We start from the raw sequence: 18,195 nt of genomic DNA, 5'->3' as shown, positions 1-18,195 counted from the left end.
CAAACTGACCTACTGTCTGAGTGCTTACAGTGCCACACCAACACAGTAGTGACAATAAATAAACAAAATTTACACATCTTAATGAGACTATCTCCAAAGCACAGCATTGAATGACCAAAGCAAAGAGCAGAAGTATAAATTGACTTTAAAAGTATAAAAATAAGCTAAATGAAATACCATATTACTTACATATACATTTATAGTTATATTTTAAATGGGAAATGAGAGCATGATTACCAGCAGATTCATAATTGTTGCTAAGTACCGTCACGTTGGTTCCAACTTTTAATGACCCTGTATAGGGTATCCAAGGAGTGGCTGATGGGTTTGAACTGAGACCTTGTGGTTCAAACCAACCTTGCGGTTCAGTGGTTTATCCCACAGCACTACACCAGTACTCCATGCCATGGTTACTCAGAGTAAAAATACTAACTGTATTGTTTAGGAATCTTTTAGTTGTATTTGTTGTTGTTAAGTGCTGTGAGTTGGGTGTCTGAGGAGCAGCTGGCAAGTTTGAATCGCTGACCTTGCAGTTCAAACTGACCTTACATTTCATTGTTTATCCTACAGTGCCACCCCAGGACTCTTAACTTAATGATTTTATGGAAAACAGTGAGATTTGTTGGAAGATTCATGGAAAGATAGGGGTGCATCTGGCCCTGGAGACCTGTGTTCTTCCAGGACACTCTTGTTCTTTGCCTTGGTTTAACGACTATGCTCCAGTTTCCTTCTTTTGTGCCAATGAACTTTGCAAGGCAGGAAATACAATTGATGCTATTCCTGTACTTCATAATTTTATGCTTTACCATATAGAGGAATGAAAATACTTGTGAAACTTTTTCTTTTTTTTTTTAATTTCAGTGACGGGTCCAGCATAACCAGGTGCCCACTCTTAAGCTAATCAATTATTAGCAAAAGGGAGGATGGTAAGAAGATAGTGACAATAATTTAAGCCCCAATGATTGAATCAGAGGAGTGTCCTATCACCCATCTCCTAGTGCTCACTTTAAATATCACTTTCTCAGAGATGCTTTTCTTAATTGCATATCCCCAGCCTCTCTCATAGCATTTTTTTTGTTTCTTCTTCAGCACTCACTACATTGTGTAATTCTCTTAATTTTATTTGTTCATCTGATGTAGAAGCCAAAATAATAGTCCCCAAAGTATATTCACACCCTAACCCTTTGCAAACATGACTGAAATGACTGGACTTTGAGATGGGGAGATTATCCTGAATTATCAGGATGGACCTAATTTAACCACACGGAAGACCATTACTGACTGCTGTCAGAGAGGTATGATGTGGCAGTAAAAGGGTCAAAGAGGTGTGACATGAGAAAGACGACCCATAGTTGCTGGTTTTAAAGTCAGAGGAAGAAGACCATGAGCAAAGGAATCTGATGACCTCTAAAAGCTGGAAAAGACAAGGAAATTGATTATCCCCCAAAGACTCAGGAAACAAATGCAGCCCTGTCAACATCTTGGTTTTGTCTTAATGAAGCCCAAGGCGAACTTGTCACCAACAGAAATATAAGATAATACATTTGTGTTGTTTTAAACCAACTAATTTGGGGTACAAGGAGCCCTAGTGTCACAGTGGTTAAGCACTCTGCTTCTAACAGAAAAGTCAGTGGTTCAAACCCACCAATGTCTCCATGGGAGAAAGGTGTGGCAGTCAGCTTATGTAAAGATTTACAGTATTAGAAACCCTAAGGGCAGTTCTATTCTTTCCTTAGAGCTGCTATGAGTCAGAAATCACTTGACGGCAATCACTTGTGACAATATGTTACAGCTGCAATAGGAAACTAATACACCTGGTTATTGTCTTTTACTACAATAGTAAATAACAAGTCATGGTATTTATAATCACCTCATATGCCTGTGAAAGCTGGATAATGAATTAGGAAGATGGAAGAAGAATTGATGCCTCTGAATTATGGACTGGTGAAGCATATTAAATAGACCATGGACAGCCAGAAGAACAAACAAATCTGTGTTGAAAGTAGCTCAGCCAGAAAGCTCCTTAGACACAAGGATGGTGAGGTTTTGCTTCAAGTACTTTGAGCATGTTGTCAGGTGAGACCTGTTTCTGGAGAAGGACATCATGCTTGACAAAACAGAGGGTCAGTGAAAAAGAGGAACGCTTTTGGCTAGATAGATTAACACAGTGACTGCAATACTGGATTCAAATTAACAATGTGAGGATAGTTCAGGCAACACTGGGTTCAAACGTAACAATTCTGAGGATAGTGCAGGACCGAGCAGAGTTCCGTCCTGTTGTACATAGGGTTGCTGAGTCAGAACTGACTCGATGACACCTAACAACAACTGGAATACAAGTTTCAAGAGTACAGGGAATATGTCTGTCTTTTTTTTGCATCTCCAGTTTCTAACACAGTGCCTGGTGCATATTTTTGGTATGAATAAATAAATAAATGAACCAAGACATCTCTGATTCATATCAAAAAGTGCATATTGCAGTCTTTATATACAATGTGCGTTTTCTCTTGATGGGAGTCATAAATGTGTTGAATCAAATAGAAAATGAAGGCGATGATCTCAGATTTCTCTCTATGGGTCAGAGGGGAAAACTTTAACTGAGAGAATGTGAAAAATGAGCCATGTTCTGCAAAGAATGAAGAATTATGCCAAGCCAAGAGAACAATCAAAGATGCTTGCAAATCATAGAACTGGGGACAGCACTTACTCTCTATAGGAGCCTTTGGATGGTATGCACTTTCAGTCAGCTAACATTTCTTACTCAATTTCCAGAAGGACCCCATCATCACAAGCTTGGTAAAGTGCTAGGTCATCTACATCAATTCCAAAATGGTCTCTTTTTCGGTGCAGTTAAGTTTTATGATTTATACCCATTAATGGGAACTAGTAACTTTTCAAGAAAAAAAATGATGGCATGTCTGAAGGCTGTATCCTTTTGCAGGCAATTTGTTTTTAAATAGAAAGTTCAAATTACTCATCAGAAAATTCACTCTGTTGGCATGGGTTCAAGCAATAGAATACTTTTAATATTTGGAATCAACTAGTTAAAACTAGCAGCAATCTTCACCTGGAATAATTAGTTGTGCCAGAAAATGAGCAAATCATTGCAAGGAAAGAGTTAAGCAATATCATCAGAGATGGACTAAGAAGCATTGGAATATTATGAAATATACAACTTTAAAAAAAAATTTTTTAAGTTGTCTGAGGGATAAAAGAATGCTCCTTGATTATTTTCACATAAAAGTTTTTCTTCTTCCCATATCCTTAACCAAAGCACATATATATCAGCAGTAGCTGACATATAATTTCTTGCTCAAAATATGTACATATGGAATGGCTTTGCATGGTGATCCAGCCAACTGACCAAGTTTCAGAACATAGAAACCATACTTAGCCCAGAGTTCAGGGGCATCCACTAGCAGTAAATCATCGCTTTTTGCAGATGAACTCCATGTCTTAACTAAGACCTTACTCTGACTTTCTCCTCCCTCCACTCCATCAAAGATTCTTTAGTCATTGAATCTTTGTCTTTCTTCATGGTAACTATGGAAGAAATTATTTTGGATGGAATTAAGTGGGCACAGGTGGTACTAGAGCACATACTCGCTCCCAGCATAACATCTGCTTCAGATTCTTCAAAAATCCTTGTTTTTACAACAGTCCTCTTTGTCTTCTCTCTATAGATCCTTTTAAAATATTTTTGTGAGGGTCCCACCCCCCTCCAAACTTAAGTTCTTGGAAGAGAAAGGAAATAAGGATGAATGGAAGAGGATTTTCCATATGCTTTACTTGTCTGTTGGTATATGGTGCCAAAGTACTCATGTTTTCTAGGCCAACACTGTTCAATAGAGCTTTCTGCAATGATGGAAATGCCCTGTTGGTGTTGTCAAGTGCTGTCAGGTTGGTTCTGACCCATAGTGACCCTGCATAGGATTTCTGAGGAGCAGCTGGTGAGCTTGAACTGCCAACTTTTCAGTTCAAACCAACACTGAAGTCCAGCACATTAACCCATAGCGCCACACCTGGACTCCATTGGTTGGTGGTCATGTGCTGTGGAGTCAGTTCCAACTCATAGTGACCCTGTACAGTGTTTCCGAGGCTGTAAATCATAAAGGGAGCAGAAAGCCTCGTCTTTCTCGCATGGGACAGCTGGTAGTTTCAAACTGGTGACCACGAGGTTAGCAGGCCAATTTATAACCACTACACTACCAGGACTCCATTGTTGTTATTAAGTGCCGTCAAGTTGATTCCGACCCATAGCAACTCTTTACAGGGTTTCCAAGGAGTGACTGGTGAGCTTGAAGCGCTGATCTTGTGATTCAAATGACTTTGCAGTCTGAGGTATTAACCCACAACGCCACACAGGGACTCCATTAGGTCCATATAATATAGTGGTTACTAGCTTCATGTGTTTACTGACTTCTTAAAACATGTTTAGTCTAGTGTCTGTGGAATGGCATCTTCACTTTAGTTTTACAAAATTTAAATTAAGATAGTCCCCTGTGTCTAAGGTCACAACCATGAAGTTGATTCTGACACATGATGACCCTGTAGGATATAATAGAACTGCTCCATAAGAATTCAAAGTCTGTAAATCTTTACAAAAGTAGACTGCCTCATCTTTCTCCTACAGAGAATTTGATGGGCTCGAACTGTTAGTACTTTGGTTAGCAGTCCAATGCTTATCCGACAGCAGCACCATGACTCCTAGTAGCCACCATATTGGGAAACACAGCTCAAAACCCTTGATGAGCATTGGAATCCTAGGATACTTTTTTTTTCTTATATCTTGCATTAGACTAAAATTATCTAAGATAAAATCCTCAAGTTCCCGCCATCTTGCTTCCTCTATAACTTTCCCCATCATCAGTTTCAATCCTGAAACACATTGAAACAAGCACACAAAACAGAATGCCAGATAGGATTCTGGGGTGTCCTTCATTCCTATGCATAGTATTGCTCTGAAACAAAGATTTTAGAGGATATAAAAGAGAAAATGTATGATGACTGTTGTAACAACATTTCAAAGGAAAGTTTATAAACACAGTGTTACGGGTACTGTAGTGACATGAGTGGCAGCAGTACATGTACTTTTAAAATGACTATGTTTTGTCCAAAGTATACCATGTGATGAAAAATTGCAGTTAACAAGAGAGGGTAAAGCAAAACAACTGGAACTTCTTGAAAGCTTTAGACTTTTAATAAGTTTAGTTTTGTGAAACATTCTTTTTTCAGGAGTATTTTTCTTCTCTTAAGCCATTGTTGGAAAAGTGAATGTTTAATAAATAATATGCTTTTATTACTAAGTGAATGCCTGGACTGTGTAACTAATAAAGCATGTTGTTTGACAGTCTTGCAGACTGTCTATCTATCATAGAAATAAAGAAGGTGACATGTCCCTCTGAATCCAACCAGACCTAAAATCGCCCATCAAAAGTTAAGGATTGGCTTCTAAATTTAGTATCCGTACTTCTCAAATGTAACCACTAACAAGAATTGTATTGCAACAAAATATTTCTTAGGAGGGCACAGAATTAGTAAACTCTTCTGGTGGTCCCATCTACAGAATATTACTTCTAACAGCAAACAACAATATCAAGCAGCATTCATGTAGGAAGCATGGCAAGTACTCATCCGCATGCTCAAAAGTTGGGACATAACCCTGTTATACATTAAGTCATAATATGGATCCTTTAGGTTGTTGTTGTTAAGTGCTATCAAGTTGGTACCAAATCATAGCAATCCTATGCACAACAGAATGAAACACTGTCTGGTCCTGGGCCAACTTCACAATTGTTGCTACATTTGAGCCCAGTGATGCTGCTACTATGCCAATCCATCTCTCTGGGGATCTTCCTGTTTTTCTCCAACTCTCCAGTTTACCAAACATGATATACTTCTCCAGTGACTGGTCCCTTCTGACAATATGTCCGAAGTATATGAGAGATGAAGTCTGGCCATCCTGGCTTCCAAGGAGCACTCTGGCTGTGCTTCTTCCAACATAGATTTGTTTGTTCTTTTGGCAGTCCGTGCTGCTTTTAATATTCTTCTCCCACACCATAGCTCAAATGCATCAATTCTTCTACTGTCTTCCTCATTCACTATTCAAGTTTTACATGCATATGAGGGTATTTACAATACCATGGCTTGGGTCAGGCACACCTTAATCCTCAAACAGACATCTTTGCTATTCAACACTTTATATAGGTCTTGTACAGCAGATTTGCCCAGTACAATATGTCTTTTGATTTTTTGAATGCTGCTTTCATGAGTGTTGATGGTTGATCCAAGCAAAATGAAGTCTGTCACAACATCAATCTTTTCTCCATTTATATGGATTTTGTTAATTGGTCTAGTGGTGAGGATTTTTGTCTTTATTAGACTGAGGTGCATCCCATACCAAAGGGTATGGTCTTTGATCTTCATCAGTAAGTTTTTAAAGTACTTTTCGCTTTCAGCAAGCAAGGCTGTATCATCTGCCTATTGCAGGTTGTTAATGAGTCTTCCTTCAATCCTGATGCCACATGTTTCTTTATATAATCCAGCTTCTCTGGTCAGCATACAGATTGAATCAGTATGGTGTTCCACTGTTATTTATAAGGTTTTCTGTGACTAAATATTCGGAATAGTTCATCTCTCCTTCTCCCAATCTGTTTTCATCTGGAAGCTCAGCTGAAGCCTGTCCACCATGGGTGACCCTGCTGGCCTTTAAAATACCCGTGGCTTAGCTTCCAGAGTTACAGCAACACTCAAATCACCACAGTACAACAAACTGAGAGACAAGTGGTGGGGTTTCTTTAGGTAGATGATCTGAAATAAGGATTTGTGAACATTGTTTATTTTGGAGGCTCACAGAAACTTGTTTGCCAGTGGACAGGTTACAGGAAAGGCAGATAGGTGTGTAGTATTAAGCCATCTACTGCAGTGAGTGACTGAAGCTTAATCCCATTGAGATACAGTGCAAAACAGTGGCCAAAGGACAAAGATGCTGGGATACTTTTATCCGTTAGATTTATTAAAGTCCTGGTATGACACTCTAGTTTACAGCACTGGGTTGTCAACTGTAAGGTCTGCATCAAACCCACAACTGCTATCAGAAACCCTATACAGGGTTGTCATGAGTCAGAAATGACTGGATGGCACACAACAACAGTCTATTAACCAATGGTTAAAGAAGGCCCCACGGATGTTTATTTCCAAACATATCACCAGGGTGAATGTGACCCAAAGGCAGTTTTTCTAAGCAAAGACAAATATGTACATGCTGGACATCAGAAGGCAAGCTGGCAGGTACCCAAGCTATCCTGGCAAATGCCTATCTATTTTTTTTTTTCATAAGAATAGTCTGGATTTGTGAACTATTCCAGCTTTTTTAAAATCCTCTAGTGGATGTGCCCTGTTCTATAGAAAAGACATAGAATTCTAGGAAACTTCAATTATGGATCTCCTAGATTACCGAGACATGTGAGGAGAAAGTCTGTAGTGAATATCAAGCTTTCATCTAAGTTAAGTGTATATGTTGATTCCATGGTCTTAAAACATGAAACGATTAAATAGTAAAGCCCCACAAGGCTATACTTAGATGCAAAATAGTAATTAATAGAAACTACCAGTCATAGATTGTGCTCACTTCGGCAGCACATATACAATACATATACTGGGGTGGTGCTGTGGGTTAAGGCGCTAGACTGCAAAGCCATTTGAACTGCAAGGATGGTGGTTCAAGCTCACCAGCTGCTCCTCAGAAACCCTATACAGGGTCGTTATGGGTCATAACTGACTTGATGGTACTTAACAACAACCTGTCATAGATTATGGTCAGCATAAATGTTTCCCTATTACTCAAGGACCTCTGTCTCTCGTGGAAAGCCAGCACTTCAATACTCGGCACTCTGAATCATATCCCCCAACCATGCCCATGAGGATGATACCTATATGGTGGCTTGTGATAGTTAGTGATAGAAGACCACTCACAGAACCACAGAGCAGAAGGAACAAGTGTCACCCAGAAGCAGAACCAAGATGAAAGATGATGAGACAAAACAAAACTTCCAATTGGACACAAGCATGACTACAGGCAGCCAGGAACACAGGTGAGGAAGAGTCAGAGTGAAGATCTTCCTGAAGAACCAAAGGCAAGTAGGGAAAGACAAAGGTGAAGAAGTAGGTAGGATGTGTTCTGAGGAAAGTGTCTCTGAATAGTTCATTGTCTCCTCTGGGATAGTGGTCTGGGTCATGACACATCTTCTCTTCCAAAAGCACTTCTTCATAGAACCCCACTGAGGAGCACACAGTGGCACACATTTCAGAAACACCCTAAATGACATGGCTCATTCCTTGCTTAGGAGCTGACAAACAAGACTTCATCTACATATGTTTGTATTTTTGTTCATTTTAGTTAATAATTTTTAAATTTTAATGGCAAAACAACACTATTTTTCTTAATGACAAAACAACACAAATACAATATTCACTGTACAAAGTTTCAGAGCATGCAGAAGAAAATCAAAGAGGAAAATTAAAATCCCCCACACTCCAACTTCTCACAAATGTCTACATGTGTTAGGTAGTTTTACAGAAAATTATATAATACAATATGTTTTGTAACTTTTTAACTTACTACTTCAGGGTGTTATTTCACTGAATCTACACTTTTTTCATTTGTGAGAAATTTTTCTAAGAATATAGTACTTGTGGAAGCAAAAATATTAACCCCCACCATCACTACATCATCCACAAAACATATGACAAAGCAAAATATTGGTTTGTGTTGGTAACATCACTTCCGAACATGTCACTGTTACTGTGTAGCTCACACTGTTAAAGCTTCCGTGTGTTCATCAGTCAATATCTCAGCAGGAAACAGCTTGTACACTCAAATTAAAATCATTCAAGGAGGGAGTTAGTAACAGTAGTTTCTACTGCCCTTAAATCTGAAGAGCAGTTACTACAACCTGGCAGGAGAGTCATATGCAGAAGGCCATCTAGATAGTAGCTGTGATTGGGTGTAGAGAGACAGTGGCCCAAGGCAACTCTGTAGGGGAGAAGCCAGGAGAAAACATTCACCAGGCCCTTTCCTTTTCCTTTTATCCTTTCATCAGTATTTCAACAAGCAGAGGTCCAGAATGTCCTGTGATGTAATCCAAACTGGCCAGCTTTCTTTCTGTGGTCCAAAGCAAGGAGAAGAAGGGTAGAGTTTGGCACCAGTGCATAAAAGGGGCGACTTCTGTTGTCTATATAATCTGGGCAGCAGAATCTATCTACCTATCTTTCATTAAGTTATTCAGCAAGTGTTTATTCAAACATCACGTTTATATACTTATACAACACGAATAGGAGATGGCTAAACCAAATTTAATACTACAACACATAGATGTACAATTGGTGTGTATCATTCAGATAATTGTGTCGAATCTCTTTCATTTTAATATGCTGACATAGCCACATTTGAGAGAAATTCACTTAAATCAGGAGGAATTGAATTATGGATGTAAAGGTGCAAAACATTTCATTAAAATGAGTGTGGATAATTTTCTAAGTTTCCTTGCCACTTCCTTTTTACCTACTAGGTTTGCAAAAATATTCTTTGCAGTTTCATTCAGAGTTCTGATTTAATTTTGACTCCCTTCTTTTCATCTGAGCAGTTAAGGTACAAATTTAATATCAGAGAAGAATGTTTGTGTTCAGACATCAGAAGCAAGTAGATAACAGACATAGGGCTAGATATTACTGAATCATGATAAAACACAAGTTGTACTATTTCCATTGACTTTATCTTCTAGTTATTTTACTCCTCCTGCTTTATTATGTTTATCAAGTTTTCTTTACAGTCAAGAGCTGACGTAAGGTACCAAATTGTTGCTGTTGTTAAGTGCTGTCGAGTTGGTCCTAATTCATAATAATCTCTTATAGGGTTTCTGAAGCTTGTTAAATATTTGCAAGAGAAGAAAGCCTCTTCTTTCTCCAGCAGAGTGGCTGGTGGACCAAATTATTAGCCACATCTTAATATAATAGCACATAGCACACAGAAAACACTATCTCTGAAGCTGAACAAATCAGAACATCTTTGACCATGTTAAACCAGGTAACTTTTCAGGAAGAATGAAAGATAGTTCCTTCTAGTTTAGGTTACAATGACCTTGACAAGCACCCAAGTCAAAACTTCTTTTTGTACCAGTCAAATCGATCAGTCATGTTTCTTTTACACTAGAAGTATTTTCTGGAAAGACCACAAGAGTAAATGACATATGCATAGTATGAGACTTTTTAGTTCTTGGAATTTTATGTTGCAAAAATATAGGCTAAAACTTTAATACACTATTGGTATATATAAACAACATTGCGCTTGACAAAGTATATGAGTTAAGTGTTTGAACTGAGATATCTGCCCTTCTTTTATTTCAAGACATATAAATGAGAAGAGATAATTTACAATAAAAAATAAACATGGTGTTCATTATTGTTAACAATCTCAGAAAAAAACTGACATTGCTCCGTAGTTCTTCAGTTTACAGAGGGTTTTACTCTCCACCACAGAAGGAGAAAGAAAGGAAATATTCCTGGGGAAATAGTGTGTTTACTTTGGGTAGGCACCTCTGTTTTCTTAGCCTACTGAAATGCTGTGACAAATTTCTTGTGCAATAGAAAATTGACATTATATAAAGACCAGGTAATTGTGACTGTAAGTCATCCCTCTTTAGATAGCAAGGTGCTATTTGCAGGTTACTCAAAAAGTGAGTATACAAAGGTGTTTCTGAGAAACTGATTTTATTACAAGGCAAGGAATCATTATAAGTATTTGTACAGCTAACTGGTACTTTTCAACATCATCCTTTAACCAATTCAAATATCTTTCCTGGTTTGGAAGAAGCTTTATGCCAGTGGTTGAATAAAATAATGGCTCCTTTGAAGGCATTTACAAGATTCTGTTCAGGTAGTTTATTTTTGTTTCTAAGTTCAGTCGTGTTGGTTCCGATCCATAGCGACAATGTATGGGGCTTCCGAGAGCATCTGGTGGGTTTGAATTGCTGACCTTACAACTCAAGCTGACCTTGTGGCCCAGTGCATTATCCTGCAGCACCACCGCTGGACTCCAAATAGCTTATTGTTGTTGTTGTTAAGTACCGTGGAGTCGGTTCTGACTCACAGCGACCCTGCACAGGGTTTCCAAAGCTGTAAATCTTTATGGGAGCAGAAAGCCTCATGTTTTTCCCGGTGAATGGCTGGTAGTTTTGAACTGCCATCCTTGAGGTTTGCAGCCCGATTCGTAATCACTACAGTAACAGAGCTCTTTTTAGGCACCTGAAACTTTTTTTCTTTTTTTTAATTTTCTAGTGTCTTTTCCTTACCATGTACAGAATTCCTATGAATAATTTTTGTAGGGTTGGTGTGGTGGATATGAACTCTCTTAGCTTCTGTCACCCTCTTTCTTGAAGGGTAGCTTTACTGGACACGGTAGCTTTGCTTGACGTTTTTTTTTCCTTTTCTGTCAACATTTTTTAAAAAAATGTTTTATTGTGAATTATGTGATAGTTTACATGGGAGAACATTAGTTTTACAGTCATCCTGTTGTATATCATTTCATTGCCATGATTGCAATCCTCTCCATGCATCATCAACCAACCGAAGGGCGTACCCTACAAGCCTGCCCTCCCTCTCTGGGTCTAAAGTCCCCAGCTGCTCCATCTCTCCACGTCATTGTTTCTGCCTCGTCTCAGGCATCACTGCTTCTCTGGGTAGGGTCCTGCTCTCTGCCCTTCTCCCTTGATGGTCCCAGGGACCTCCACGCCTAGACTTCAAAGTTAAGTTAATCGCTCCCCTCCTTGCTACAAAACATCTACCTTTACATTCCCAACCCTCACAATCAGTCCTGGTAACAATTATTCACTATTGCATCACAAGAGACCTATCCACATTTACTTTCATCAGCCTCGCGTAGGCAGATTGGATATTACTCAGTGGAGATTCTACCTTCCTCCACACTCTCTGGATGTAGGTTCCCTCTTGAAAGCTTGTAAGCCAATCACTTCTTGCCTTTGTAGCGCCCCCATTTAGGGTAGCCAATGTGCAAGTTTCCCATCCTGTCTACTCTGTGTATGGAGAGGGTGGAAGCACCTGAAACTTTGGCCATTGTTTTACAACCTTTTGTATATCTTCTAAAAAGTTCAGTATACTGACGATGTTGTTGTTTTCCCCCCTGGTTTTCTTAGTTAAAATTTTTATGACACGTACTTTGCTCATAGAGGTGGAGAGATGGGGAACACGTTTAGGACTGTGGCCATTTTAAACTAAAGGAATGCCAAATCACAAACAATTGTGCAGTTGATCTACTTTGCAATGTTGTAACACATGCCTAACAAAATATTACACTACCAAATCTGCTCTGGTAATTAACCTTGTAAAGTTCTTTTAAACAAGCCTATACATGTGTCACAAAGCAAATGACAAATTAAATGTTCAGATATGATTATGGAGGCTGTTTTCCTTTCGCATTTAATTATTTCCCAGGCAGAGCTTTTGTTAAGTAGCATCCTATAGATCTATAACACTGGAAGGAATGTTAAAGACTATTTGTGTTTATTTATTTTTGTTTTCTTTCATTTATCAGTTAGGTCTTTATAGATTAAATTGTTTCCTTCAGACATTGGAGGTGACGAAGGAGTGGGCCCTTGCCTCTCTGTCTCACTCTCTCACGCTCTCTCAGGCAACATGGCGGGTATGGCGGATGCAGCGACCTCTGGGGGCCGGAATGACAACTTGGACCAGGACGACAGGGTGGAGGGAGCTGCCTCTACGAATGAGGAGGCAGCCAAGAAAAAAAGACGGAAGTAAAGGGTCAGCTGCAGGACAACAAGAAACTGATAAAGAATCAGGAGCCTCAGTTGATGAGGTAGCAAGACAATTGGAAAGACAAGTGCTAGAAGAGAAAGAAAGAGATGATGATGATGAAGATGGAGATGGAACAACTGTCAAGAAAAAGAAAAAGAAGAAAGGACCAAAAGGTCAAACAGATCATCCCTCAGTTCCAATATGTGACTTGTTTCCTAATGGTGTATTTCCCAAAGGACAAGAGTTTGAATACCTACCCACACAAGATGGGCAAACAGCTGCTTGGAGAACTACAAGTGAAGAAAAGAAAGCATTAGATGAAGCCAGTGAAGAGATTTGGAATGATTTTCGAGAAGCTGCAGAAGCATATCGACAAGTTAGAAAATATGTTATGAACTTGATCAAGCTTGGGATGACAATGATAGAAATATGTGGAAAGTTGGAAGACTGGTCACGCAAATTAATCAAAGAGAATGGCTTGAAGGCAGGTCTGGTGTTTCCTACTGGGTGTTCTCTCAATAACTGTGCAGCCACTATACTCCCAATGCCAGTGACACAACAGTGTTACAGTATGATGACATTTGTAAAACAGACTTTGGAACACACATAGTGATAGGATTATTGACTGTGCTTTTACAGTCACTTTTAATCCCAAATATGATACGTTGTTAAAAGCTGTGTAAGATGCTACTAACACTGGAATTAAGTATGCTGGAATTGATGTTCATCTGTGTGACATTGGTGAGGCTATACAAGAAGTTATGGAATCCTTTGAAGTTGAAATAGATGGAAAGATGTATCAAGTAAAACCAATCCATAATCTAAATGGAAATTCAATTGGGCTATACAGAATACATGTGGGGTAAACAATGTCATTGTGAAAGGAGGAGAGGCAACAAGAGTGGAGGAAGGAGAAATGTATGCCAGTGAAACTTTTGGTAGCACAGGAAAAGGTGTGGTTCATGATGATATGGAATGCTCCCATTACATGAAAAATTTTGATGTTGGACATGTGCCAATAAGGCTCCCAAGAACAAAGCACTTGCTGAATGTCATTAATAAAAACTTTGGCACTCTCACCTTCTGCCGCAGATGGCTGGATCACTTGGGAAAAAGTAAATACTTGATGGCTCTGAAGAATCTGTGTGACTTGGGCACTGTAGATCGGTATCCACTGTTATGTGACATTAAAGGATCGTATACAGCACAATTTGAACATACCATACTGTTTCATCTAACATGTAAAGAAGTGGTCAGCAGAGGAGATGATAATTAAACTTAGTTCAGAAGCCACCTCATCATCTTTATTTTCTAAGCTTTGTTAGAATACATTGTACCAGATTTAATGTGCAACTTATTGTCTGTTTTAACAGTGTACCTATGTAATACTTTTATCCATGTTTAATAAGGAATATGATCAAAGATAAATCTTCTAATGTAATTAACCAAGGAAAAATTTTCAGGACTTTCAGAAATGTTAGCTTTTTCTCCCCCATCTAGAAAAATGCTACAAAGCTCAAATTAGTTGGGAATGAGTTACACATTACTTACAAGATGCTTTTCAGATATTTATATTACTACTTGGATGCTTTGAATGACTACAACCAATTCTACACCTATACCCTCTGGTATTGCTTTTTAACCTTCCTGAAATCCATTTTCTAAAAAAATAGAGACATTTTCAGATTTGAGAGCTATACTTCAATGTCCATGGTTATAATTTTGAACAGGAAATAAGCTAAACTTAATGTAGGAAAATATAGAACCTTTTGTCTGGATTTAGACCTCTACACTGCAACACACTGACATGTGGCTGAAACAAAATGTATAAATACATAAAGTGTGAGACTAATTTTTTGTCAAGAATGTATACCTTTTAGGAATATTTTGTTTTCTGTATAGGACCTGCTGTCATTCCCCACCATTTGACAATAGAAAGATCCAGTAGTTGAGAACATGACTTCTAGGAACATTTTTCCTACTTGAAATCTTGATTTAGTAAATGGGAATGTGTGGGTCCTTTGTCCATGGTAGTTTCTGTTGGGAAACATTCAGCTTAGTCAAAAAAACCAAAAGGGCATTTAAAGCCACAAAAACAAAGAAAATCCGGGAAACATCCCATTTTTGGATCTTCTTCTAGTTAGTAAAGCTAAATTGACTTTTTCATTAAGTGAGCCAAATTCTGTAACATACTGCACCCCCTTGACTAAGTTGTATTCATATCATCATGGGTGGTAATCTCAGGAAGTGAGGTGGCTGTGACACTCCTAGCAGCTCAATGACTAAATAGAATGTAAGATGTATAATACTGTTTGAATTGAACCCCACTACCAATTCTTTAAAATAGCTTGAATTCTTATATGAAAATAATTTGTTGGGAGTGTTCCAATGTAATTTCAAAACTTGTTATGTACCAAGGTAAAGCCTTACTTTGTATGCTTTAGTACAAACATATTCTTGCCTCTGGGATGCTATTTAGTTTGTATTTTAACTTTTTTTTCCTCACAGGAGGAGAAACCTATGGCTTCTGTATCTCTAAGTCATTTATTGTATTAAAAAGCTGCTCTTTCAGCATTAGAGCTATATATGAATGTCATGTTTTGGGATGTACAATCTAGCTTTCAGCTGTATGAGCCATGTTTCTTATGGTGCTAATGTTCAAATAGCTACTTTCCAATTATTTCCCCATTTCTGTGAAGTTGTGCTTGTGGCAGAACTTATCAGTTTATGCCTGGACATGGTACAGAGTTTGGACCCTTCAGCTAGCTCCTGTGGGGTTTTGAGTCCATACCTTTCTGGTGGGAATTGAGCCCTGTGAGTGGAGAACTTTGGTGCCCCCTAAGACTTGTGGTTATGAATCGGGCTGCGAACCTCAAGGTCAGTAGTTTGAAACTACCAGTTGTTCCATGGGAGAGAGATGAAGCATTCTGCTCTCGTAAAGATTTACAGTCCTGGAAACCCTGTGCAGGGTCACTGTGAGTTGGAACCGACTCCACGGTACTTAACAACAGCAACAAGTTTTCTTCAGTAGTAGTGATCTCAAACCAATTGTGAGCTCCAGTTCTCTTCCAAAGGAACTGTTGGGAGCATTAGCATCAATGCATGCCCCTGAAATGGCTGGGAGGGATGTGAGCTTATAAATAGGAAAGCTGTCACTTAAGAAAAAAATTGTATTGTTTACCTACTAGCCATGTATCTCTTAAAATAATTTTGTCATGTTTACAATGTACCTTTTATTGGTAACAAATTTAGTTTGATGTTTAAAAATAGTGCCTTTAGTAAATTATTTTACAACCAAAAAAAAAAGACCTTGAACCCTAATCCTTGGTAGCTGTGATCATGACTTTCTTTGGAACTGAAGGTTTTGAAGATGGTATCAGTTAATAGGAGGTCATACTGAAGAAGAGTTCATCCTAGTATTAGCCAAGTGATGCTCTTATAGACAAGACAGACAGATAAAGGAATGAGAGTTATGCGTGCTATATAAGCCAAGAAACACCTCGGGCTACCAGAAGCTAAGAAAGACAAGAAATAATTTCCTTTAAAAACTTAGGAGGGAGCATGGCATGGATAACATATTGATCTGAGATTCTAGCCTCTAGAGTTCTAAGATAATAAAATTCTACCCTTATAAGCCACTCAAGGAACTCTGGTGGCACTTTTGGGTTAGGCATTGAACTGCTAACTACAAGGTCAATAATTCAAACCTACCATCTGCTTCTCATGAGAAAGATGAGGCTGTCTGCTTCCATAAAGATTTATATTCTCAAAAACATCATATAGAGTCACTATGAGTTGGAATCAACTCTATGGCATTGATTTCTAAGTCCTATCCATTTTTAGTACTTTGTTATGGCAGTCCATAATAAATACAAGGCCCAAGAGAGTGATAAGATACAACTGAAGTCACACAGCTATTGTATGATACAATCAGTAATGAAACCAAGATTTACCTGACTCTGAGGTTAGTACTCACTGTTTTGATCTTTGTTTTAGTTGCTTAAGCATCTGGTCCAATCTGAGGGGAGGAAAATTTGGGTTAAAAAAAAAAAAGAATATATATTTGCTTTGAACCATCTGAAATTCACTCCTGTTCTATTTATTCACTTGAAGATCTCCTTGAAACTTCGACAGATGTGCAGATGTTCTGGTAAAGACTTTGTGACACTGGACAACGAACAATTACTGAAAAAGAGCAACCATGTGGGATACTGGAAATCAAGCAGGGCTGAGTTTCAATTCCTACCAATGAGTCTATTGTTGTTAAGTGCTGTTGAGTGGGTTCCAACTCATAGCAGCCCTGTATCGGGTTTCCAAGGAGTGGCTGTTGAGTGTGAACCATCAACCTTGTGGTTCAAACAGCCTTTGCAGTCCAGCACATTAACCCACAGTACCACACCAGGACTCTACCAGTGAGTCTTCAGATCCTTAATTTAACAGGAATTTAGTAGAGAATCTATATCCATACTTTGGGAATAGGGATAGTTCTGACATAGCGCTGAAGGATAAGAAGAGGACTGCTAACCTTATCCACTATTCGTCTATCAGGTTGTTGTACTGTGGTGGCTTGCATGTTGCTGTGATTCTGGAAGCTATGCCACTGGTGTTTTAAATACCAGCATGGTCACTCATTGTAGACAGGTTTCAGAAGAGCTTCTAACCGAAGACAGACAAGGAAGAATGCGAAACAGGCAACTTCCAAATATTTAGTCACTGGAAACCTAATTAATAGCAGTGGGACACTGTCAGATAGCACCAGAAGATTGAATATTGAAACATGATGACAAGCACCAGAATATTGTCAGATATAGTGCTTACAGATGAGGTCGGAAGGCACTCAAAATGTGATTAGGGAAGAGCTGCCTCCTCAAAGTAGAGTTTTCTGTGATGACACAAAAGGAGTAGAGCCCTCAGGATGGGATACAACTCAAAATGAAGAGAAAAGTTATAAATAACCATTAAAAATCAGACCATGGAATGCTCCAAGTATGAATCTAGGAAAATTGGAAGTTATTGAAAATGAAATAGAATGCAAATATATCAATACCCTAGGCATTAGTCAGCTGAAATGGACTGGTATTGACCATTTTGAATATGACAATCACATGGTTTACTATGCCAGGACTCACAAATTGATGCGGAATGCCATCGCATTCATCAACAAAAAGACCATATCAAGATCTAGCTAGAAGTATAATGCTATCTCTGATAGGATGATATCCTTACACCTACAAGGAAGACCAGTTAATACCACTATTATTCAAATTTACACACCAACTACTAAACCAAGTGATGATGAAACTGAAGAATTTTAGCAACTTCTTCAGTCTGAAATTGATAAAACATGCAATCAAGATGTATTGATAA

General features: G+C 38.5%; 1 pseudogene; it reads left to right on the top strand.

Moving 5' to 3' along the window:
• The first annotated feature begins 12,708 nt into the window (after positions 1-12,708).
• Positions 12,709-14,104, top strand: LOC102832073 (annotated as a pseudogene).
• Positions 14,105-18,195: the final 4,091 nt, after the last annotated feature.

The sequence above is a fragment of the Chrysochloris asiatica genome, unplaced genomic scaffold, assembly GCF_000296735.1.
Source record: "Chrysochloris asiatica unplaced genomic scaffold, ChrAsi1.0 scaffold00267, whole genome shotgun sequence".
Classification (NCBI taxonomy): domain Eukaryota; kingdom Metazoa; phylum Chordata; class Mammalia; order Afrosoricida; family Chrysochloridae; genus Chrysochloris; species Chrysochloris asiatica.
The sequence above is the reverse complement of the archived record's forward strand: the minus strand, read 5'-3'. Positions and strand labels throughout refer to the sequence as shown.